The following is a 26192-nucleotide window of genomic DNA, read 5'->3' as shown; positions in this document are numbered from 1 at the left end:
TAATAACACAATTTAAAAAGACATAAAAAAGATTCAACACTATACACATACTGTATGTTAGCCATCTGAAAGAGAAAACATCCATCCATTTATTTTCTATTCCTGCTTACTCCACTTAAGGGTCAGGGGTGGAGCCTATCCCAGGAGTCAAAAGGTGTGAGGCAGGGCACACCCTGTACAGGACACCAGCCTATCGCAGTCTTTCATCTGAACTTAAATGATTTCACAGAATCCAACTGTTTTCTCTCAGCAAGCAGTTTGTTCCATAAAACAGGAACACGATAATAGAACATTCTGTGGCCTGTTGACTTCTTTTTAAGCTTAGGAATGCACTTAGGCTTGTATGTAAGGTTGAAAAAGGTCAGTTAGGTAGGGAGGCGCTAGTCTGTGAATGATTTTATAAGATAAATAAAACCTTAAAATCAGACCTCACAAAGACAAGTAGCCAATAAATTGAGGCAATGATCAGGGAAATGTGGTCAAACTTCCTGCTTGTAGTCAAGGACTCACAGTGGCGTTTTGAACCAGTTGGACTGCAGTGAGCCATAGAATAGAATGTTGCAGTAGTCCAATCTAGAAGAGACAAAGGCATGACTCAGAGTCTCTCCATTGGCCATTGACACGATGGGCGAATCAGTCCCAGTGATGTATCTAATGTGTAGGTTAAAGGACAATGTAGGATCAAAATCACCCCAAGAGTCCTCACTTTATCACTGTGATGTATAGCACATGGATCTAGATTTTTTTTGTTAGCTGTTCAAAATGCTGTCTATGTCTTGTAGGACCCAGGACCATCAATTCAAGCACTCACTGTTTGCGGACTTCTTTAAATCTCCTCTGGAAATATATTATACATCCATTATCCCATGAAAGGCATGCCACACTCTTCAGCAGAAGACAGTTTTCCTTCTAGATTTGTAGTATTATCTTATTATCACCACAGTCATTAGGGCATAGACTGTACACAGTATTGTTTTGCGCATGCCCAGAGGGTCCCATGTCTTAGGGCTGCAATCAATATTGTATGTAATCGGCAATAATCTTATGTATAATTGTGTTTAATACTACAAGACACAACATTAGACTACTGTTGTGGACAATTGAGGTCAGTTACCTCAGTTTTTGGAAATGGGGCAACCACCAGGGCCAGACATTGGTGAGGGTGAGTGTGCAGGTGAGGCTGAGGCTATTCTGGAAACGCGGAGTTGTGGGAAAATGTCGTCGATCCCGTTTGATCAACTTGCTTTCTCCGGACGTGTGGATGTACGGCCCATCTCCCTCACTGGATCATCACCGGCGGCCCTGCTGTCTCCGTCAGGTGTTTCCTGATCTTCCCGTGGCTGTGGTGGCCCCCCCGCTGGTGTGTGAAACCCACAGGCGAAGTGGTTCGTCTCTGCGGGTCATGTGTGCCTTCCCCTGGCAGTCTGCTGTGGAGAATCCAGCTGCAGCTCCTCTCAGGATGGTGCTGTTAAATGCATGCTCCGTTGCTAACAAGACTTTCATTTTGAATGATTATATTCGCTCCAAGGACCTGGAATTTTTGTTTCTAACTGAAACCTGGCAGAGGGAAATGGAACACGCCCCCCTCATTGAACTCTGTCCCAAAAATTTCCGATTCTTCAGCTCGCCGCGTTTGTGTGGACGTGGTGGCGGACTTGCTGCGGTCTGTAGGACCAGCTTTGTGTGTCGACGTGTCAGTTCAGAATCATTTCCATCTTTTGAATCACTGATTTTAAAAGTTGGGAGAACTAATCCTTTTTATTGTGTTTTAATATATCCTCCACCTGGTCAATGCACTTCCTTCCTCAAGGAGTTTAGTGACTTTTTATCTACAACTCTCAAGCTGTCCAGACTTTTAATTGTTGGTGATTTTAATTTCCATGTTGATGATGCTTCTGATAAATCTGCTGCTAAATTCATCAGTCTGATGGAATCTTTCAACTTGATCCAACACGTGTCTGGCCCCACACACAGCAAAGGTCATGTTTTAGATCTTGTTTTTACTCTGGGTCTTAATATTGAGTCTATTTATTCTGAGGATATTTTTATTTCTGATCATGTTTGTATTCTTTTTAATTTGTCTCTTAATCTGGATTGTCCGTCTGCTCCTCCTGTGATCTGCTCTCGCATTTTAATCATTTTACTGCAGATGTATTTTCTGCTGCTTTTAACCTTGATGAGTTGTTTAGTTCAGATGATGTTGATATTTTAGTTAATTCTTTTAATCATCATTGTCTCTCAGTTTTGGATAGAGTGGCTCCTTTTAAAACCAGACACGCCCCTCTGAATAACTCCTCCCCCTGGATGAATGACAGTATTCGTAGTGTTAAGAGATCATGTCGGAAAGTGGAGCGGTTGTGGAAATCTACAAAGCTCCAAGTCCACCTCCTCATTTAAAGGAGCTTTTAATCTCTTTTAATAATATGGTAAAAGATGCGAGGGCTGCTTATTTTTCCACTTTAATTTCTAACAGCCGACGGAATCCAAAAATTTTGTTTGACACCTGCATCTCCTGCTGCTATCATTCACTCAAATGAAGACTGTGACAATTTTTTGTCCTTTTTTATCAGCAAAATTCATGATATCAGGGCAAATATTAATCCCTCTCTTTCTTCTTCTGTTCCCTATCTTACCCGGCCATCAGTTCTGGATAGTTTTAAACCTATATCACTGAAAGAGCTCACTGGTCTGGTGGACAGATTGAAACCTTCCTCCTGCCCACTTGATATCGTCCCTACCTCCTTTTTAAAAAAGGTCTTCCATTCTATTGGCCCGGTTGTCTTATTGATAATAAATAGATCACTGCTTTCCGGCTATGTCCCTCAGTATTTTAAACAGGCAGTTATTCACCCTCTTTTTAAAAAGCCTAATGCTGATCCTTCACTCCTTCAAAATTTTAGACCAATTTCAAATTTGCCTTTTATTTCCAAAGTCTTAGAGAAAGTGGGTGGCCAAACAGCTTAATGAGGTTTTAGCTGAACATAATATTCTTGATAAATTCCAGTCTGGGTTCCGCCACTTGCACTGTACAGAAACTGCCCTTCTCAGAGTTTAAAATGATATTTTAATGCGCAGAGATGCAGGTGAATATTCTGTGCTTGTCCTTTTGGATCTCTCTGCAGCTTTTGACACGGTGGATCATGGAGTCTTAGTTGAGAGACTAAGGACTTGGGTGGGCATTTCTGGGTCTGCTCTGGACTGGTTTTTGTCTTATCTTTCACACAGGACTTTCGCTGTTGCTGCTGGTAAATTTATGTCCTCCTCTGCCATGCTATCCTGTGGTGTGCCTCAGGGTTCTATTCTGGGACCTATATTGTTTGCTCTATATTTGCTCCCACTTGGTCATGTCTTGAGTAGTTTTAAAGATGTCTCCTACCACTGTTATGCGGATGACATCCAACTGTACATCTCATTCACTCCTCAAACAGTCTCTAGGGTATCTACTCTTCAGAACTCTGTTGAGGTTATTGGTGACTGGATGGCGGCCAACTATTTGTCCTTAAATATAGCAAAGACTGAGGTCCTTGTTTGTGCCCCTGACGAGTTTGTTCCCACTGTGGTTGGGAATCTTGGTTCTCTGGCCCCTTTTGTTCGCTCAGCAGTGAGGAACTTGGGTGTTACGTTCGATCACTCCCTCAATTTTGACGCGTATGTTACCCTCCTGGCACAGTCTTGTTTTTTCCATTTGCGCAATATTGCCCATCTGCACAGCATTGTGTCTCGGGCGGAGATGGAGATGATCATTCATGCATTTGTGTCATCACGTTTGGATTACTGTAACTCTATTTTTTTAGCCTTAGCAAGTCCTCTTTGGACCGCTTACAAACGGTTCAGAATGCGGCTGCGAGGCTGCTGACGAGGTCATCAAAGAGGTCACATATAACCCCAATCCTCTCCTCCTTGCACTGGCTCCCCATCCATTTCAGACTCCAATTTAAAATTCTGGTACTGACTTTTAGAACTCTACATGGTCAAATGCCATCTTATATCACCGAGCTATTACATCCATATGTGACAAGTAGGTCTCTGAGGTCTTCGGACCTGGGCCTATTGGTTGTGCCTAGGACAAGACTGAAGACCAGGGGAGACTGTGCTTTCGAGGTGGTGGCACCTAAAATGTGGAATGCATTGCCTTTGGACCTACGCTCCGTGGACTCTGTTGAAACATTTAAAGTGAAGCTAAAGACCCTTTTGTATAGGCTGGCTTTTACCTAGTTTTATGGTTTTATGTTTCTGCTGTTTTTAATTTCTCTGTTCTTATGTGAAGCACTTTGTGATTTCTATCTTGAAAGGTGCTATATAAATAAACCTTACTTACTTACTTACATTGGCAAAGGCAGACTGACTTAAATACCCAAGACAGCAGCATCTAATTATTTCATACGAGGGCTGTCAATAAAGTAACGGTCCTTTTTATTTTTTTCAAAAACTATATGGATTTCATTCATATGTTTTTACGTCAGACATGCTTGAACCCTCGTGCGCATGCGTGAGTTTTTCCACGCCTGTCGGTGACGTCATTCGCCTGTGAGCACTCCTTGTGGGAGGAGTCGTCCAGCCCCTCGTCGGAATTCCTTTGTCTGAGAAGTTGCTGAGAGACTGGCGCGTTGTTTGATCAAAATTTTTTCTAAACCTGTGAGACACATCGAAGTGGACACGGTTCGAAAAATTAAGCTGGTTTTCAGTGAAAATTTTAACGGCTGATGAGAGATTTTGAGGTGATTCTGTCGCTTTAAGGACTTCCCACGGTGCGAGACGTCGCGCAGCGCTCTCAGGCGGCGTCATCAGCCTGTTCAAGCTGAAAACCTCCACATTTCAGGCTCTATTGATCCAGGACGTCGTGAGAGAACAGAGAAGTTTCAGAAGAAGTCGGTTTCAGCATTTTATCCGGATATTCCACTGTTAAAGGAGATTTTTTTAATGAAAGACGTGCGGACGGATCCGCACGTCGGGACGCAGCCGACGCGGTGCGGCGGCACAGGAAAAACACCTCCGTGTTGATAACCATTTGTAAAATCCAGGCAACTTTTGATGGCTTTCAGTGGAGTGAGTATATGAGAAATTGTTTAACAGGCAGGACATGTTCCAACTTGTCCTTAAGGCTTTCAACAGAGGTGTTTTTCCTGTGGCGGAGCGTCGCGGCGGCTGCGTCCCGACGCGCGGACCCGTCCGCACGTCTTTCATTATAAAAATCTCCTTTAACAGTGGAATATCCGGATAAAATGCTGAAACCGACTTCTTCTGAAACTTCTCTGTTCTCTCACGACGTCCTGGATCAATAGAGCCTGAAATGTGGAGGTTTTCAGCTTGAAACAGGCTGATGACGCTGCCTGAGAGCGCTGAGCGACGTCTCGCACTGTGAAAAGTCCTTAAAGCGACAGAATCACCTCAAAATCTCTCATCAGCCGTTAAAATTTTCACTGAAAACCAGCTTAATTTTTCGAACCGTGTCCACTTCGATGTGTCTCACAGGTTTAGAAAAAATTTTGATCAAACAACGCGCCAGTCTCTCAGCAACTTCTCACACAAAGGAATTCCGACGAGGGGCTGGACGACTCCTCCCACAAGGAGTGCTCACAGGCGAATGACGTCACCGACAGGCGTGGAAAAACTCACGCATGCGCACGAGGGTTCAAGCATGTCTGACGTAAAAACATATGAATGAAATCCATATAGTTTTTGAAAAAATAAAAAGGACCGTTACTTTATTGACAGCCCTCGTATGTCTTGTTTTTCCACGTCATTATACATTGTTTAATAATTCAGATCATAACTGAATCGAACACCCAACAATGCAAAGAGATAATTTATTTATTAAAACAATTTGCTTTCATTGTCATGAATATTAAGCCAAATAAAAGAAAACATTTATTTCACAGTTGTGGCAATTGACAAAATGAAAAAAAAAATCTGTAATAAAACAGCTCAATCAAAGAGGTTTATATATTTAATTCATTGTTTGTTTTTTGAAACATTTGATGGTGTAACCCAATGTGTCCTTTGGAGTGTGGCCCCTGTAAATTCTCACTGGTCAAAATCGGTAAGGTACACATGTACATCTGCAGCACCTGCTTTCAGCTTTGCTGTTAGGAGAATCATAACACCACGCTCTATGCTTCTGTGACCCCACAGAAGAGGGGAAGACTCGTGGGGTGAGCAGGACGAGACACACGCTCTCATTCAGCCTACAAAAGCGAGTCAGAATCCTTATTTTTACGGATCACAATGAGAGATTGTCAGTAAGGTTGGAAAAGTGTTAACCATAGCCCCATGTGGGGTAATGAGATGTGTTAAAAGTCTGACTGAGTTCTGTGTGACTGTAAACAGTGAGGGAGCACACATGGTGTATGTGCTGTTAGTCGACACAGGGGGGCTGTAAGTAGAACAAAAAGCACCACGGGGATGGGGGTTCTTTATGTTTATTTCAAATACCTGTGTACAGGCAGGAATCCAAATGATTAGAACAGCTCTATTTGCTCCACTTAAACTGTTAATGGCTATTTATTTTCAGAACTTGGACATTGTGAAACTATGGAACTGCTTTCATTGTTATGCTGATGACAATAATAATTAGATGGCGTTTAATGAGAATAATCCCTCTCAAACTGGGATTTTGGTGGATTGTTTGGCACTGTGATGACTTAGTTATCCAGGAATTTCTTACTTTTAAATTCAGAGAAGAGAGAAATGATGGTCATTGTAAGACAAAGAAGTGAGTTTCACTTATTAAATTTCAAACTGGGCACATGAGCCATTCAAAAGAGTAAGAAGGTAGAAATAAATGGGGTGATCTTTGATCCTATACTGTCCTATGATCTACACATTACAGAAAGTACAAGATGTCTTTCTTTCATCTGCATAATATTGCAAAAATCTATTCTGTCAATGACAGATGCAGAAACATTGATTCCTTCCATTGATTCTTCTGGAATTGATTATTAAGTTTTGTTTTTATTTTGTTTTTACTTGGTTGATTTACTTATGCCTTATGTACTGCCATGTGCTGTGCGTTCCCAGGATCAAAGACTGATGTGTGTTCCAAAGGTTAAAAAGATACCAGCAGGTCACATAGCCATTTATTATCATGTACCCTTTTTTCGGAACAGTTTGCCCATTAAAATTAGAAAGGCTGACTCATTGAGCTCATTTCATTACAGGTTAAAGACTCATCTGTTTTGTCTTTTTTATAACTGACACAGAATTAGTTGACAGTTATTCATTCTTTTCCTCTTCTTTTCTTGAATGATGCTTTTCTGATGTTAACTGTGTGTAAATTGCAATTTTTAATTGCATCAATTTTATCCTGGTTGCTAGCTGCAGTGGTTCTGCAATGGTTCTGTGTCAGTCAATCCATCCATCCATCCATCCATCCATCCATCCATCCATCCATCCATCCATTTTCTGTATCTGCTTACTGCAATGTTCTATTTTCTGATTTACCACAGTCCAGCATTAGGGGTCTCCAACTGGTTCAAAATGCTGATGCCAGACTTTTGAAAGGAAGCTGAAAGTGTGACCACATTACAGCCATTTTGGTGTCTCTTCACTGGCTTCCTGTCCCTGTGAGATCAGATTTTAAGGTTATGTTACTAACCTACAAAATTATTCATGGACTAGCTCCTCCCTTCTTAGCTGACCTACTTAAACCCTACGTACCGGCCCGGGCTCTACGTTCTCAGGGTGCAGAGCTACTTTGTGTCCCTAGGGTGAATAAAATGTCTGCAGGTCACAGAGCTTTCTCTTATAGTGCACCTGCTTTGTGGAATGATCTCCCTGCATCATTAAAACAGTCAGATTATGTAGAGACTTTCATTTCCAGACTTAAGACGCACTTATTTTCTTTTTCGTATGGCTAGTATACTGGCATAGTATGTTATTATGCTTTTTACCATTTTAAATTCATCTCATTAGTAAAGAGAGCGGGTTTTATCTAAAGTCTGCGTCTTTTAGCGAAACTTAGGGCTAGTGGCCGGTGATCACCTCAGTATTTCTTCTGTTTTTCTTGTTGCTAAATGCTGACAAATTATACTGTATTTGTTGTCATTCTGATGTCTGATTCTAATTTTTGTCTCTGTTTGAGGTGCTGCTCCATCCAGAGACAGGAGTGGTGTCTTCTTCTGCAAGCCTCCCATCCTGTGCACCAGCATGGACTCCAAAAATTTCCTGTATATTCCTATTGTTAATTGTGTTGGTAGCATGGCCCAAGTAGAGGGTCACCCCTTTAAGTCTGGTCTGCTTGAGGTTTCTTCCTCAGATCATCAGTGGGAGTTTTTCCTTACCACTGTCACCTGTGTGCTTGCTCTAAGGGTTGGTAAGGTTAGACTTTACAGTACTTGTGTGAAGAGCCTTGAGGAAACTTTGTTATGATTTGGCACCAAATATATGAAAATAAATTGAAAGTGAAAATTCAATTAAGGGTCACAGGGGACTGAAGCCCATCCCAACAGTCATAGAGCGTGAGACTGACTACACGCTGGACATGACACCAGTCTATCGCAGGGCTACAAATTGACAGACAAGCAAATTCACACCAGGACGCACACATATTGTCAATTTTTACTCCTTGGACTCCCCCTGGAAGGGATGCAATTCTGACATAGGTTACTTCCCCACCAAAATATAGTACCTATTTATTGTAGAGTATACTGAGACAATGCAACTAAAGTGACAAAACCAAGGACACAAACAGATGATGTGACCAGGAATCATGCCCATGTGTAACTTTATCAGTGTTGCCACAATTACTTTGAAAAGTTACTTTTTTAATGCAGCTACTAGGGATGAGCAGGTACACCACTATCTGTATCTGTTCACCCATCTAAATTATCTGTATCCGTATCTGTACTCATAGTGGGCGGGGCCTAAACCAGAAGTTGGGCTGGTTTAACCCGAAATGGCTGGGGCTTAAATCAGTACATTATTTTAAGTCTGAAATTGATATGGATTGATCAGAAGTTGCTATATTTATTGTTTATTGGAAAACTATTTACAGAACAGCCTCAAAATTGAGATTCAAATCAATGTTTTTGATCACAAAAGTAGGAGAACTATTTACAGAACAAGTTTTAATGAACTCAGAACATGACTATTCTTAAATGTATGAATTAATATTTACAGAACAGCCTCAAAACTGAGATTCAATGTTTTTGATCACAATAGTAAAGGAACTATTTTACAGAACAAGTTTTTTTTATTTAGAAATTCAGAAAATGAATATTTTTAAGTCTATGAATGAATAACAGAACAGCCTCAGAACTGACGTTCAATGTAGTAGGAGATTTTGAACTGCATGAACAAGCGTTGTCATACTCATCAAAACTTTTTTTTTTTTAATGATCAATCTGTGATTTTTTTTTCAATAATTTATTTATTTTTACTACCTGCATTTTTTTCCACACAAAGTTAAACAGTATTGATTAAGGTGTGTGTGTGTGTGTCTGTCTGTCTGTGTGTGTGTGTGCAAATGTGTCTGTGTGCATGTGTGCGTGACTGAGTGACTGTGTGAGAAGGAAAGAGAGAGGTTGTTCGACTGACCAATTTATTTTTATGAACTGCAGTGAGAAAGTGTCAGATATTGCATGCAGCCATATTCAATAAAAAATATTAATATAGGCTACTTTGTGTGTTCAGCTATATGTGTGTATGTGTGTAAGTGGTCTGTAAGACTGTTTATTTTTTAATGATCTGTGTGAACTTGGTGATTCATGCAAACATCCAGTGATGGCAAACAGGGAAATAATATGTCAGCCTTGTTCACTGTATTCTTCTCAAAAGCACAGCATTCATTAGGAGCTAAGTTTTTCAAATGACTTTATATCACCCAACAAAACAAAGAGCAAGCAAATGGTTAAAACAAATAAATAAATAAAAATATCTGTTTTGCATGCTGTCCCGGTCCGCCGCCAAGCCGCGCCAACCCTTCGGTTGCGGATATCAGAGGATGACAGGGGATATGCGGCGCATTGGTTGTGTATGTCCTGCGTATGTCTTCAGTATGTGTTCAGGCAGTGATGCAGACATGCGTGCCTCTGCGGATGATCGCGGACGTGTTCGGATTGCGGCCGACTCATACAGGAATGTTACACGGCTATTGCGGTTGTTTGGCGGATGCGGGCCACTTTTGTGCGCATTCCATCCGCAAATCCTCCTAAACGCCAGTGGGACAGGGCCCTTAAAGTCAATAATTGTGTAACCTTTTTTACTGTGGCAACACTGAACCTAATGCCTTATTCCACTGATCTCTCTTTATGCAAGTTGCTTAGTGGGTATTCTCTCAGATGTTTTCTTAGTGACCAATTAAAATTAAAAGTAAATCTAAAGCATCTATCATTTTGTTCCAGTCATGAGATTTTCAAAGTTTGCATGTTTGGTTCAAAATCAGGTTTATAGCAGGAAACCAACATGAGACCAGACCAAACATGCACCTGCAAAGTTGTTTGACAATGATGAGGCAGACTTAGTTACAGGAAGCATATGGGCTTATAGAAACATGCAGCTTCATAACAACATGCTGAGATTCTCCATCAACCTCCACCAGGACGGCATGTCTTACAGCCTGCACTGGTGACACTTCAACCCAACACCGGAACACTAATTAACAACATAGAGAATCAGTTTGTATAATTATTAAACTTGTATCTTTCAAACGTGTGTCTAATGATAAAACAGTGCCAAATGCCAGTTGTTGGTTAAGTACTCTCTCTCAGGCCAGGCACGTCATTATTAACATGAAGAACCTGCTGCTGTGAGACACAGCGAGGTAGGAATCATGTACTGCCATGTGATAAACAGAGTGGGTCTGCAGTGAGCAAAAACAGAACAGATCATAACGTTTTTCTAATCGGAGAAGTCCAGCCAACATTAACACTCCTATTTTCCATGATGTATGATGCATTTTGTGTTAGGATTTACAACACTATGTCTTTGTAACCCACATAGCACTTTGCCTCATCATGAAAGCTTCACACAATCTGGAGCTGAATTGATGTTCAAGGAGACACTGATTTTCCAAGGGAAAAGAAACACTGCAAGATAACATATGGGCTTGTTAGTATTATTACACCAAAATCTATCCCTACAAAGTGGAAATAGATTTCACAACCATGAGTGAAAGGATAGTGGAACAGAAAAGACAAAGGCAATCCAAAATAGGCACAGTCATACACTAGGTATATAGTATTGATTGTAAAATCAAACACATTTTGATATTTTCATTGTGCGCCAACTGTTAAAACATTAAGAATTAGCAAATCAACTCTTTCATTCATGTTATGCATTTAACTGCTAGTGTAATCCAATCAGGTACATTTTGTTCAAGTTAGAGTTTTCTTTTATCAGAATCTGAAAATGGCCATTTCATTTGAATACATTCAATACACCCACATAAGCACTGGTTTACCACTAAAAATGAATCAATTTCAGCAAACAGCTAAAGTTTCATGACCGGCCCAGTTCCAGGCTTCGATCCTTATTTTCTCTCTTTATTTGGTTCTGCTCCTTCTGCCCCAGCCTTGTTTTATTAATTGTTACTTTCAGCTGGCTATATCCGCTGTGGAAACCCTGGACAAACGGGAGCAGCCGAAAAGACAACTCAAATTGCGAGCTCTTGCTTGCCTCTACTGGTGGTTGGCTCTCACTGTGGTATTGTATCACTTCCTGTTCCGGAGCACAGCTGTGTTTTGCTGTATCTGTTAGCTGTTTAATCTGCGCAGTTAGATTGATCTAGTTAACTAGATAACGATTTGTTTCACAGTGTAATCTTCACGTGCCTTAACTAAAGTACTCCCTCTGCTGAATCACCTCTAAATTATTTACACATTATTCACTTTGTGTGTTTTTAGGAATCCGCTAGCTTAGCGCAGCTACTAGCTCTTAGCCGGTTTAGCATGGCGGCTTCTCCTGTCTCTCCTGCACTTTTCTGCTCTGGGTGTGAAATGTTAGTTATTCCTCGGCCTCCTTTAGCAGTAATGGTACTTGTAATAAGTGTAGCTTATTCGTAGCTTTGGAGGCCAGGCTGGGCAAATTGGAGACTCGGCTCCGCACCGTGGAAAATTCTACAGCCAGCCAGGCCCCTGTAGTCGGTGCGGACCAAGGTAGCTTAGCCGCCGTTAGTTTCTCTCTGGCAGATCCTGAGCAGCCGGGAAAGCAGGCCGACTGGGTGACTGTGAGGAGGAAGCGTAGTTCTAAACAGAAGCCCTGTGTACACCGCCAACCCGTTCACATTTCTAACCGTTTTTCCCCACTCGACGACACACCCGCCGAGGATCAAACTCTGGTTATTGGCGACTCTGTTTTGAGAAATGTGAAGTTAGTGACACCAGCAACCATAGTCAATTGTCTTCCGGGGGCCAGAGCAGGCGACATTGAAGGAAATTTGAAACTGCTGGCTAAGGCTAAGCGTAAATTTGGTAAGAATGTAATTCACGTCGGCAGTAATGACACCTGGTTACGCCAATCGGAGGTCACTAAAATTAACATTGAATCGGTGTGTAACTTTGCAAAAACAATGTCGGACTCTGTAGTTTTCTCTGGACCCCTCCCCAATCGGACCGGGAGTGACATGTTTAGCCGCATGTTCTCCCTGAATTGCTGGCTGTCTGAGTGGTGTCCAAAAAATGAGGTGGGCTTCATAGATAATTGGCAAAGCTTCTGGGGAAAACCTGGTCTTGTTAGGAGAGACGGCATCCATCCCACTTTGGATGGAGCAGCTCTCATTTCTAGAAATCTGGCCAATTTTCTTAAATCCTCCGAACCGTGACTATCCAGGGTTGGGACCAGGAAGCAGAGTTGTAGTCTTACACACCTCTCTGCAGCTTCTCTCCCCCTGCCATCCACTCATTACCCCATCCCCGTAGAGACGGTGCCTGCTCCCAGACCACCAATAACCAGCAAAAATCTATTTAAGCATAAAAATTCCAAAAGAAAAAATAATATAGCACCTTCAACTGCACCACAGACTAAAACAGTTAAATGTGGTCTATTAAACATTAGGTCTCTCTCTTCTAAGTCCCTGTTAGTAAATGATATAATAATTGATCAACATATTGATTTATTCTGCCTTACAGAAACCTGGTTACAGCAAGATGAATATGTTAGTTTAAATAAGTCAACACCCCCGAGTCACACTAACTGCCAGAATGCTCGTAGCACGGGCCGAGGCGGAGGATTAGCAGCAATCTTCCATTCCAGCTTATTAATTAATCAAAAACCCAAACAGAGCTTTAATTCATTTGAAAGCTTGACTCTTAGTCTTGTCCATCCACATTGGAAGTCCCAAAAACATCCACACAGATGCTGAGAATGACAGCCTCAACACTGCATTTAATCTATTATTAGACTCAATTGGCTTTGCTCAAAATGTAAATGAGTCCACCCACCACTTTAATCATATCTTAGATCTTGTTCTGACTTATGGTATGGAAATTGAAGACTTAACAGTATTCCCTGAAAACCCCCTTCTGTCTGATCATTTCTTAATAACATTTACATTTACTCTGATGGACTACCCAGCAGTGGGGAATAAGTTTCATTACACTAGAAGTCTTTCAGAAAGCACTGTAACTAGGTTTAAGGATATGATTCCATCTTTATGTTCTCTAATGCCATATACAACACAGTGCAGAGTAGCTACCTAAACTCTGTAAGTGAGATAGAGTATCTCGTCAATAGTTTTACATCCTCATTGAAGACAACTTTGGATGCTGTAGCTCCTCTGAAAAAGAGAGCTTTAAATCAGAAGTGCCTGACTCTGTGGTATAACTCACAAACTCACAGCTTAAAGCAGATAACCCGTAAGTTGGAGAGGAAATGGCGTCTCACTAATTTAGAAGATCTTCACTTAGCCTGGAAAAAGAGTCTGTTGCTCTATAAAAAAGCCCTCCGTAAAGCTAGGACATCTTATTATTCATCACCCCAGGTTTCTTTTCAGCACTGTAGCCAGGCTGACAAAGAGTCAGAGCTCTATTGAGCCGAGTATTCCTTTAACTTTAACTAATAATGACTTCATGACTTTCTTTGCTAATAAAATTTTAACTATTAGAGAAAAAATTACTCATAACCATCCAAAGACGTATCGTTATCTTGGCTGCTTTCAGTGATGCCGGTATTTGGTTAGACTCTTTCTCTCCGATTGTTCTGTCTGAGTTATTTTCATTAGTTACTTCATCCAAACCATCAACATGTTTATTGGACCCCATTCCTGCCAGGCTGCTCAAGGAAGTCCTACCATTATTTAATGCTTCAATCTTAAATATGATCAATTTATCTTTGTTAGTTGGTTATGTACCTCAGGCCTTTAAGGTGGCAGTAATTAAACCATTACTTAAAAAGCCATCACTTGACCCAGCTATCTTAGCTAATTATAGGCCAATTTCCAACCTTCCTTTTCTCTCAAAGATTCTTGAGAGGGTAGTTGTAAAACAGCTAACTGATCACCTGCAGAGGAATGGTCTATTTGAAGAGTTTCAGTCAGGTTTTAGAATTCATCATAGTACAGAACAGCATTAGTGAAGGTTACAAATTATCTTCTTATGGCTTCGGACAGTGGACTTATCTCTGTGCTTGTTCTGTTGGACCTCAGTGCTGCTTTTGATACTGTTGACCATAAATTTTATTACAGAGATTAGAGCATGTCATAGGTATTAAAGGCACTGCGCTGCGGTGGTTTGAATCATATTTGTCTAATAGATTACAGTTTGTTCATGTAAATGGGGAATCTTCTTCACGGACTAAAGTTAATTATGGAGTTCCACAAGGTTCTGTGCTAGGACCAATTTTATTCACTTTATACATGCTTCCCTTAGGCAGTATTATTAGACGGTATTGCTTAAATTTTCATTGTTACGCAGATGATACCCAGCTTTATCTATCCATGAAGCCAGAGGATACACACCAATTAGCTAAACTGCAGGATTGTCTTACAGACATAAAGACATGGATGACCTCTAATTTCCTGCTTTTAAACTCAGATAAAACTGAAGTTATTGTACTTGGCCCCACAAATCTTAGAAGCATGGTGTCTAACCAGATCGTTACTCTGGATGGCATTTCCCTGATCTCTAGTAATACTGTGAGAAATCTTGGAGTCATTTTTGATCAGGATATGTCATTCAAAGTGCATATTAAACAAATATGTAGGACTGCCTTTTTGCATTTACGCAATATCTCTAAAATCAGAAAGGTCTTGTCTCAGAGTGATGCTGAAAAACTAATTCATGCATTTATTTCCTCTAGGCTGGACTATTGTAATTCATTATTATCAGGTTGTCCTAAAAGTTCCCTAAAAAGCCTTCAGTTGGTTCAGAATGCTGCAGCTAGAGTACTGACGGGGACTAGCAGGAGAGAGCATATCTCACCCGTGTTGGCCTCTCTTCATTGGCTTCCTGTTAATTCTAGAATAGAATTTAAAATTCTTCTTCTTACTTATAAGGTTTTGAATAATCAGGTCCCATCTTATCTTAGGGACCTCATAGTACCATATTACCCCATTAGAGCGCTTCGCTCTCAGACTGCGGGCTTACTTGTAGTTCCTAGGGTTTGTAAGAGTAGAATGGGAGGCAGAGCCTTCAGCTTTCAGGCTCCTCTCCTGTGGAACCAGCTCCCAATTCAGATCAGGGAGACAGATACCCTCTCTACTTTTAAGATTAGGCTTAAAACTTTCCTTTTCGCTAAGGCTTATAGTTAGGGCTGGATCGGGTGACCCTGGACCATCCTTGGTTATGCTGCTTTAGACGTAGATTGTGGGGGGGGGGTTTCCCATGATGCACTGTTTCTTTCTCTTTTTGCTCCGTATGCATCACTCTGCATTTAATCATTAGTGATCGATCTCTGCCCCCCTTCACGGCATGTCTTTTTCCTGTTTTTTTCCCTCAGCCCCAACCAGTCTCAGCAGAAGACTGCCCCTCCCTGAGCCTGGTTCTGCTGGAGGTTTCTTCCTGTTAAAAGGGAGTTTTTCCTTCCCACTGTTGCCAAGTGCTTGCTCATAGGGGGTCGTTTTGACCGTTGGGGTTTTTTATAATTATTGTATGGCCTTGCCTTACAATATGGAGCGCCTTGGGGCAACTGTTTGTTGTGATTTGGCGCTATATAAGAAAAAAGTTGATTGATTGATTGATGTTGTTTTCCTGTGCAATTCGGGCGCATGTAAAACAACATGTTGCTCATGGCCGGTAGGGTTACAGCCCAGTGATGAAACATTTTGGGTAAGAGCAGCCAATGGGAAGACATGTGCTGTCCCTGTGTCCCAACCCGTGTGGATTTGGGACCCAGAAGGGAAGTCATGTTGCATCTCTGTATTGATGATGCCCCAATGTCCGGTTAATCTTCTCGGACGAGATGGTCTAACTGCATTGGGACTGTCTCTAGTGTCGGACAATGGACTGTTGCGAGTAAAACGACAACATCAGCTGCAGGTCTTTACTTTAGGCTCAAATCACGCCTTAAACTGCTACTATTATTATTTTCTGAAACTACAAGATGCTAGCCCCACCTCTTTTGGTGCATCTGTTCTGTCGTTTGCTAAAACATTGTTGTCTCATCCTGAACAAACACATGAACCGGAAGATCTCCATGTCACATTGTGGTTCAAGGGTACTCCAGGACCGGACGGTAACTATGAGAGCCTCTTGGAGGAAGTAACCCCAACATCTGCAGTAGCAGACTGTATTTACCATGATGGGAAAAATAGAGCTGCAATTGCGGTCTCTCATGTTCCTCCAGAAATTCAGAGATTACATAGGACTGGGACTCCCTTCCATGTGTCCCTCTTCAAACCATATCTCGTGACTTGGCAAAGCCTAGGGTTTATGGTCAAAGAGGGCATAAATGCAACCGATTGGGTTGAATCCCATCCAGGGAGTGGAGAATTTTTCAGTCCTTCCACCGGTCTATTCCGTGTACTCCTTCTCCATAGAACGGATTTGGAAGCAGGGAGTAGTGTTGACCATTGCGATAATCCTCAACAGACAGCATGATCATATTTATTGAATCCAGAGGATGAGCAGAGGTTGGTGGAAGTTCCACCTACCCTCTGGTCCCAAGGACCCTCTGATGTAGGGCTAGTAAAAGGAGCCCTACCAATGCAAATTAGACCAAAAACGGAATATCGCCCATGTGTCCGGCAGTACCCTTTGAGACCCGATGCGACGGAAGGGATCCGACCGGTAATACAAGATCTATTGAAGACAGGAGTCTTGATCCCCTGCCCCGATTCACCATGTAACACACCTATCTTTCTGGTAAAAAAGGCTCCTCCCTCCGTAGGTTGGAGAATGGTGCAAGACCTACAAGCTGTCAACAATGCTGTTGTTCAAAGAGCTCCTTGTGTCCCGGATCCGTACACGTTGTTAAATTCGTTGTGACCAGATGCTAAAGTATTTACTGTCGTTGATATTAGTAATGCTTTCTTTTCTGTCCCGGTTGATCCAGACAGCCAGTTCTGGTTCGCTTTCACATACGCAGGACTAGTGGAAAGAATGAATGGGACAATTAAAAATAGGCTAAAGAAGGCGATGGAAGAAACAAACAGACCATGGACACAGTGCGTGGACTTAGTAAAAATGTATATAAACATCACAAGTACAGCAGGATTAACACCATATGAGACCCTTTTTGGCCGACCGTACAGATTACCTCAGTTCAGAAATCCATGGGAAATACCAAAAGAAGCAAACCTAGCTGATTATATGAGAAAGATGCTGGAAAAGCAAAAGGACAGGACCTCAAACATTGATGATCCCATCTCTTAATTATAGTGGGCGATTTTAACATCCACACAGATGCTGAGAATGACAGCCTCAACACTGCATTTAATCTATTATTAGACTCTATTGGCTTTGCTCAAAAAGTAAATGAGTCCACCCACCACTTTAATCATATCTTAGATCTTGTTCTGACTTATGGTATGGAAATAGAAGACTTAACAGTATTCCCTGAAAACTCCCTTCTGTCTGATCATTTCTTAATAACGTTTACATTTACTCTGATGGACTACCCAGCAGTAGGGAATAAGTTTCATTACACTAGAAGTCTTTCAGAAAGCGCTGTAACTAGGTTTAAGGATATGATTCCTTCTTTATGTTCTCTAATGCCATATAAGAATACAGTGCAGAGTAGCTACCTAAACTCTGTAAGGGAGATAGAGTATCTCGTCAATAGTTTTACATCCTCATTGAAGACAACTTTGGATGCTGTAGCTCCTCTGAAAAAGAGAGCTTTAAATCAGAAGTGTCTGACTCCGTGGTATAACTCACAAACTCGTAGCTTAAAGCAGATAACCCGTAAGTTGGAGAGGAAATGGCGTCTCACTAATTTAGAAGATCTTCACTTAGCCTGGAAAAAGAGTCTGTTGCTCTATAAAAAAAGCCCTCCGTAAAGCTAGGACATCTTTCTACTCATCACTAATTGAAGAAAATAAGAACAACCCCAGGTTTCTTTTCAGCACTGTAGCCAGGCTGACAAAGAGTCAGAGCTCTATTGAGCTGAGTATTCCATTAACTTTAACTAGTAATGACTTCATGACTTTCTTTGCTAACAAAATTTTAACTATTAGAGAAAAAATTACTCATAACCATCCCAAAGACGTATCGTTATCTTTGGCTGCTTTCAGTGATGCCGGTATTTGGTTAGACTCTTTCTCTCCGATTGTTCTGTCTGAGTTATTTCATTAGTTACTTCATCCAAACCATCAACATGTTTATTAGACCCCATTCCTACCAGGCTGCTCAAGGAAGCCCTACCATTTTTAATGCTTCGATCTTAAATATGATCAATCTATCTTTGTTAGTTGGCTATGTACCACAGGCTTTTAAGGTGGCAGTAATTAAACCATTACTTAAAAAGCCATCACTTGACCCAGCTATCTTAGCTAATTATAGGCCAATCTCCAACCTTCCTTTTCTCTCAAAATTCTTGAAAGGGTAGTTGTAAAACAGCTAACTGATCATCTGCAGAGGAATGGTCTATTTGAAGAGTTTCAGTCAGGTTTTAGAATTCATCATAGTACAGAAACAGCATTAGTGAAGGTTACAAATGATCTTCTTATGGCCTCGGACAGTGGACTCATCTCTGTGCTTGTTCTGTTAGACCTCAGTGCTGCTTTTGATACTGTTGACCATAAAATTTTATTACAGAGATTAGAGCATGCCATAGGTATTAAAGGCACTGCGCTGCGGTGGTTTGAATCATATTTGTCTAATAGATTACAATTTGTTCATGTAAATGGGGAATCTTCTTCACAGACTAAAGTTAATTATGGAGTTCCACAAGGTTCTGTGCTAGGACCAATTTTATTCACTTTATATATGCTTCCCTTAGGCAGTATTATTAGACGGTATTGCTTAAATTTTCATTGTTACGCAGATGATACCCAGCTTTATCTATCCATGAAGCCAGAGGACACACACCAATTAGCTAAACTGCAGGATTGTCTTACAGACATAAAGACATGGATGACCTCTAATTTCCTGCTTTTAAACTCAGATAAAACTGAAGTTATTGTACTTGGCCCCACAAATCTTAGAAACATGGTGTCTAACCAGATCCTTACTCTGGATGGCATTACCCTGACCTCTAGTAATACTGTGAGAAATCTTGGAGTCATTTTTGATCAGGATATGTCATTCAAAGCGCATATTAAACAAATATGTAGGACTGCTTTTTTTGCATTTACGCAATATCTCTAAAATTAGAAAGGTCTTATCTCAGAGTGATGCTGAAAAACTAATTCATGCATTTATTTCCTCTAGGCTGGACTATTGTAATTCATTATTATCAGGTTGTCCTAAAAGTTCCCTAAAAAGCCTTCAGTTAATTCAAAATGCTGCAGCTAGAGTACTGACGGGGACTGGAAGGAGAGAGCATATCTCACCCATATTGGCCTCTCTTCATTGGCTTCCTGTTAATTCTAGAATAGAATTTAAAATTCTTCTTCTTACTTATAAGGTTTTGAATAATCAGGTCCCATCTTATCTTAGGGACCTCGTAGTACCATATCACCCCAATAGAGCGCTTCGCTCTCAGACTGCAGGCTTACTTGTAGTTCCTAGGGTTTGTAAGAGTAGAATGGGAGGCAGAGCCTTCAGCTTTCAGGCTCCTCTCCTGTGGAACCAGCTCCCAATTCAGATCAGGGAGACAGACACCCTCTCTACTTTTAAGATTAGGCTTAAAACTTTCCTTTTTGCTAAAGCTTATAGTTAGGGCTGGATCAGGTGACCCTGAACCATCCCTTAGTTATGCTGCTATAGACGTAGACTGCTGGGGGGTTCCCATGATGCACTGTTTCTTTCTCTTTTTGCTCTGTATGCACCACTCTGCATTAATCATTAGTGATCGATCTCTGCTCCCCTCCACAGCATGTCTTTTTCCTGGTTCTCTCCCTCAGCCCCAACCAGTCCCAGCAGAAGACTGCCCCTCCCTGAGCCTGGTTCTGCTGGAGGTTTCTTCCTGTTAAAAGGGAGTTTTTCCTTCCCACTGTAGCCAAGTGCTTGCTCACAGGGGGTCGTTTTGACCGTTGGGGTTTTACATAATTATTGTATGGCCTTGCCTTACAATATAAAGCGCCTTGGGGCAACTGTTTGTTGTGATTTGGCGCTATATAAAAAAATTGATTGAATTGATTGATTGATCTCTCCACAGGACGACCCTAAAGTGGTACCTGGAGACTGGGTACTGATAAGAAACATCAAGAGGAAACACTGGCACTCACCTAAGCTCCCAATTCAGATCAGGGAGACAGACACCCTCTCTACTTTTAAGATTAGGCTTAAAACTTTCCTTTTTGCTAAAGCGTATAGTTAGGGCTGGATCAGGTGACCCTGAACCATCCCTTAGTTATGCTGCTATAGACTTAGACTGCTGGGGGGTTCCCATGATGCACTGAGTGTTTCTTTCTCTTTTTGCTCTGTATGCACCACTCTGCATTTAATCATTAGTGATTGATCTCTGCTCCCCTCCACAGCATGTCTTTTTCCTGGTTCTCTCAGAAGACTGCCCCTCCCTGAGCCTGGTTCTGCTGGAGGTTTCTTGCTGTTAAAAGGGAGTTTTCCTTCCCACTGTCGCCAAGTGCTTTCTCACAGGGGGTCGTTTTGACCGTTGGGGTTTTACATAATTATTGTATGGCCTTGCCTTACAATATAAAGCGCCTTGGGGCAACTGTTTGTTGTGATTTGGCGCTATATAAATAAAATTGATTGATTGATTGATCATGTGTTCTATTTTTGCTTTGTTACTTTTATACTTCGGTCATGTTTCAGTTCCGTTCTGGTTTTGTTCTATCAGTCTGTGTTTTTATGGTTTATCATTTAGTTATCAACTGCCTATTTTTGCTGTTCTGTTATAGGTTGTTCTCTAGTGTCAGGTTTTGTTATCAGAGTCTCTGTTTTATTTGTAATTTGTTTAGCCACTTTGGTTTCTTAGTCAGTTCCAGTTTAGTTTTGTCTTGGTGATATTTTCTTTCAGTTCTCATGTTCATGCCTGGTTTGTCATTGTTTTATAGTCTGCCCTTGATTTCCATTTTAGCTCTGTTCTGTTTTTTTTTTTGCCATTTGTTTCCACTCCACACCCCTGCACCTTCCATCATGTCTTTGTCCCTCACTCATATTTGATTGTGTTCACTGAACCTGTATCGTTCCTTTCATTCATGCTCTTTACACCTGCCCCATGTCTCTCACCTTGTTTCTGTCTGTGTTGTTTCACCTCACTCACACCCCCTACACCAGCCCAAGTATCTTTGCTCCTCACATCACTCTCTTGCACAGTGTTTGATCTTTGTCTTCTAGCCACGCCCCCTTTCTGGAATCTTCCCTCCACTCCTGCACCTTGTTACCTAATTAGTCTGCACATGCACATTGTTCACAGCACCTGTTACTTAAGCCCTTACAGTCTCACAGCACACCGCCAGATTGTTGTCTTGTACACTTTCCAGCGCCCATCATATTCTTGGTTTCTGTCTCGCCGTGTTACGAATCCTGCTCTGTTGTCTTCGACCATGCCTCTTGCCTCATCCCGGATGTCAGTGTTTGCTTGTGCCTCTGACCCCTGCTTGTTTATGACTGAGTCTCAGCCTGATCCTGTTTGTACCTCTGCCACGCTGACTGACCACATGTGTACCAAACCTTTGCCTGAAATACGAGTAAAGACCACGTTTTCTCTTACACCTAAGTCAAGTCTGGGAGTCTGTATTGCAGGTCCAACTGCTCCTGGTGCCAGGCTGTCGCCCGGCTTGACACTAAAGATTCAAATTTGCCATAAACTACATTATGGTCTTCATCATGCAGCAGTGTATTGCAGAATACCAGTGTAACCATTATGATGAAAAGGAGGACCACGTGGCTATGTAACAAGTTTCTAAAACCCCAAATCAGAAAAAAAAAAAGTTGGGACACATGGAAAATGCTATTGAAACAACAACAACAACAACAATGCAGTGATTCTTCTTTTACTTTGACCTTTATTTCATTGTAGACAGTATGGCACCAAGACATTTATTGCTTTTGGAGACACATTAATTTAATTTGCTAATATATCTACATGACTGCATTTCAGACCTGGCATTCCAAATAAAGGTGGGGTGCTAAAGCATGAGGCAAAATGCTGGTTTATGGTAAACAGTGCTACCTAACAGTCATAAGGTCCTACGTTTGATTTCAACCTGGTCCTTTCTGTTTGTAGTTTGAATGTTCTCTTTTTATTTACAACCCCAATTCCAATGAAGTTGGGAGATTGTGTAAAATGTAAATAAAAACAGAATACAATGATTTGCAAATCCTCTTCAACCTATATTCGATTGAATACACCACAAAGTTTTTGTGCAACTATTTGCTCATTTTGAAATGGATGCCTGCAACACGTTTCAAAAAAAGTTGGGACAGTGCTATGTTTACCACTGTTTTACATCACCTTTTCTTCTAACAACACTCAATAAGAGTTTGGGAACTGAGGACACTAATTGTTGAAGCTTTGTAGGTGGAATTCTTTCCCATTCTTGCTTGATGTACGACTTCAGTTGTTCAACAGTCTTGGGTCTCCGTTGTCGTATTTTGCGCTTCATAATGCGCCACACATGTTCAATGGGTGACAAGTCTGGACTGCAGGCAGACCAGACTAGTACCCGCACACTTTTACTATGAAGCCATGCTTTTGTAACACGTGCAGAATGTTGCTTGGCATTGTCTTGCTGAAATAAGCAGGGACGTCCCTGAAAAAGACATTGCTTGGATGGCAGCATATGTTGCTCCAAAACTTGGATGTACCTTTCAGCATTGATGGTGCCATCACAGATGTGTAAGTTGCCTCTGCCATGGGCACTAACACACTCCCATACCATCACAGATGCTGGCTTTTGAACTTTGCACTGGTAACAATCTGGATGGTCTTTTCCTCTTTTGTCCAGAGAACACGACATCCATGATTTCCAAAAAAAACAATTTGAAATGTGGACTCATCAGACCACAGCACACATTTCCACTTTGCCTCAGTCCATTTCAAATGAGCTTGGGCCCAGAGAAGGCAGCACTGTTTCTGGATATTGTTGATGTATGGCTTTCACTTTGCATGGTAGAGTTTTACCATTGCACTTGTAGATGTAGCAATGAACTGTGTTAACTGGCAATGGTTTTCTGAAGTGTTCCTGAGCCCTCTACACAATGATGTCGATTCATAATGCAGTGCCGCCTGAGGGATCGATGGTCACGGGCATTCAGTGTTGGTTTTTGGCCTTGCTGCTTACGTATAGAAAAATCTCAAGATTCTCTGAATTTTCTGATTATATTATGGACTGTATGGATGATAGAATCCCTAAATTCCTTGCAGTTGTACATTGAGAAATATTTTTCTTAAACTGTTGGACTATTTTTTTCATGCATTTGTTCACAAAGTGGTGATCCTCATTCCATCTTTGCTTGTGAATGGCTGAGCCTTTTGGGGATGCTCCTTTTATACCCAATCATGACACTCACCTGTTTCCAATTAGGTGTTCTTTGAGCATTCATCATCTTTCCCAGTCTTTTGTTGCCCCAGCCCAATTTTTTTTTAAATGTGTTGCAGGCATCCATTCAAAATGAGCAAATATTTGCACAAAATCAACAAAGTCTATCAGTTTGAACATTAAATATCTTGTCTTTGTGGGATATGCGATTGAATAAAGGTTGAAGAGGATTTGCAAATCATTGTATTCTGTTTTTATTTACATTTTTACACAATGTCCCAACTTCACTGGAATTGGGATGTACGTTGATTCCCTTCAGATGTGAATGTGTTTGGCTGTCTGTGTGCTGGCCTGCAATAAACTGGCATCCTGCCCAGGATGTACCCTGCCTCTTGCCCAGTGATCACTGGGATAAGCTCTTGTGCCCCTGTGACCCTTATTTGCAATAAGTGACATAAGAAAATGGATGGACTCCAAAGTATATACCACTGTACAATTCCTTATTGCAACACTTAAGCTGTTTTGGCATTTAAGCATATGTGATAAACAATTTTCAGGTGTTATTTACTAACAGCCACCTGTTAGTTCTCCTTTTTCAGCACAGGACTTCCTGGATTATTTTGAGAAGAAAATAGACAACATTAGGTTGAGCATATCTTGGCCAAGTCACTGCACCCTGCTATGGAACTGGGTGCTACCACTGAGGTGCTACCTAGATTTACAGAATTTAATATTATTTCACGAGGTGCGCTGATGAAACTCGTGAAGTCTACAAAAGCACAACCTGTTTATTTGATCCTATACCAACAAAACTGTTTAAGGACTGACTGTGCTGGAAATTGTTAATTTCTCACAAACTTTTGGAACTGTTCCTAAATGTTTTAAATCTAATCTTGCCCCTATTATATTGAAAAATTATAGGCCGGTATCAAATCTATCATTCTGTTCCAAAATACTGGAAAAAGAATAACCTTTTTGAGCCATTGCAGTCTGTTTTTAGAAAATATCACTCCACAAAGACAGCACTCACTAAAGTAGTGAGTGACCTTCTGAGAGCAAAGGCCTTGGACACCACTACAGTTTTGGTGCTGTTAGAGTTTAGTGCTGCGTTTGATTTCAAATCATTCATTCATTCATTCATTCATACCGTGGATCATCATATTTTGCTCGATAGGTTGGAGAATCTTTTTGGGATTAAAGGAAGTGCCCTTGCGTGGTTGACGTCATACCTGTCCAGTCGTTCTCAGTGTGTTTTGTATAATAACACTACCTCTGACATTAGTCACATGAAATTCGGTGTTCCACAGGGATCCGTTTTAGGCCCCCTGCTTTTCTCCTATTATGTAGCACCCCTTGTGCGTATATTGCGGAGTTTTGGGATCGCTTTTCACTGTAGTAGAGAAGCTTGAATCTTCGACTGGACTGGGTTGCTTGACGTGAGGACGTTTCGCTTCAAATCGTAGAAGATTTGAAGATTCAAGCTTCTCTACTATGGAAACCACCTGGACAACTGAGAGCCTACACAGAAACATCGCTTTTCACTGTTATGCTGATGATACTCAGTTGTACATGCCAATAACTGTGGGAAATCTCATTCCCATAAAATCTTTGGAGGACTATATCTCTTGCATCAGTGAGAGGCTGGATGTCTAGTAATGCCTTACTTTTAAACTCTGATATGACTGAAATGATGGTTCTTGGTCCAGTGAGAATTTGACCAGCTGGCGCTCAGCCTGGGTTCATGTGTCATACATCATACGAACAAAGTAATGAACCTTGGGTTAATTTTTGACCCCACATTATCCTTTTACCTCCATATTAGGGATATTAACAAGGCTGATTTTTTTTTCCATCTGCGAAATATAGCAAGGATTCGCCCCATCCTGTTGTGTGTTGGGGGGTGTGGCTGGACATTTTGGTGTTCTTTTCTTTTCTTTGCTCTCCAGGTGGCATGAGAACTGATTTGTCTGTGGAGAAGGTGCTGGCTGAAGAATCCTTCACCCTCATCAACATCATGTGTAGCACCTGTGAATGGTGCTCACATGCAACCTTAAAGACTTTCAGCTGAAGCAGATAATTGGATGGCGTTCTGCATTTAAGTCATGTGTGATTCAAGCAGAACTGCCGGGAACTCGACCTTGTGATGTTCGTTTGTGAGACGCTGAGGACCGCGCCTGGGTTTGACACATCGAGCCCGTGAAGCAAGGAAGGGTGAGGGACACATGCTGTCAGCACACATCAAAGGTGATTAAGTGTTTGACTAATTGTTGAT

The 26192-nt window shown here is 41.3% G+C and overlaps 1 long non-coding RNA gene across 1 annotated transcript; it reads right to left on the bottom strand.

The window, feature by feature from the left end:
* Nucleotides 1-825: 825 nt before the first annotated feature.
* On the bottom strand, nucleotides 826-25453 carry LOC117520715. The gene is made up of 3 exons (XR_004563741.1): nucleotides 25443-25453; nucleotides 8597-8604; nucleotides 826-906 (listed from the first exon to the last, which is right to left on the bottom strand). It is a non-coding gene; the product is annotated as an uncharacterized LOC117520715 (long non-coding RNA).
* Between the last annotated feature and the right edge of the window lie 739 nt (nucleotides 25454-26192).

Source organism: Thalassophryne amazonica, chromosome 11, assembly GCF_902500255.1.
Source record: "Thalassophryne amazonica chromosome 11, fThaAma1.1, whole genome shotgun sequence".
Taxonomy (NCBI): domain Eukaryota; kingdom Metazoa; phylum Chordata; class Actinopteri; order Batrachoidiformes; family Batrachoididae; genus Thalassophryne; species Thalassophryne amazonica.
The sequence above is the reverse complement of the archived record's forward strand: the minus strand, read 5'-3'. Positions and strand labels throughout refer to the sequence as shown.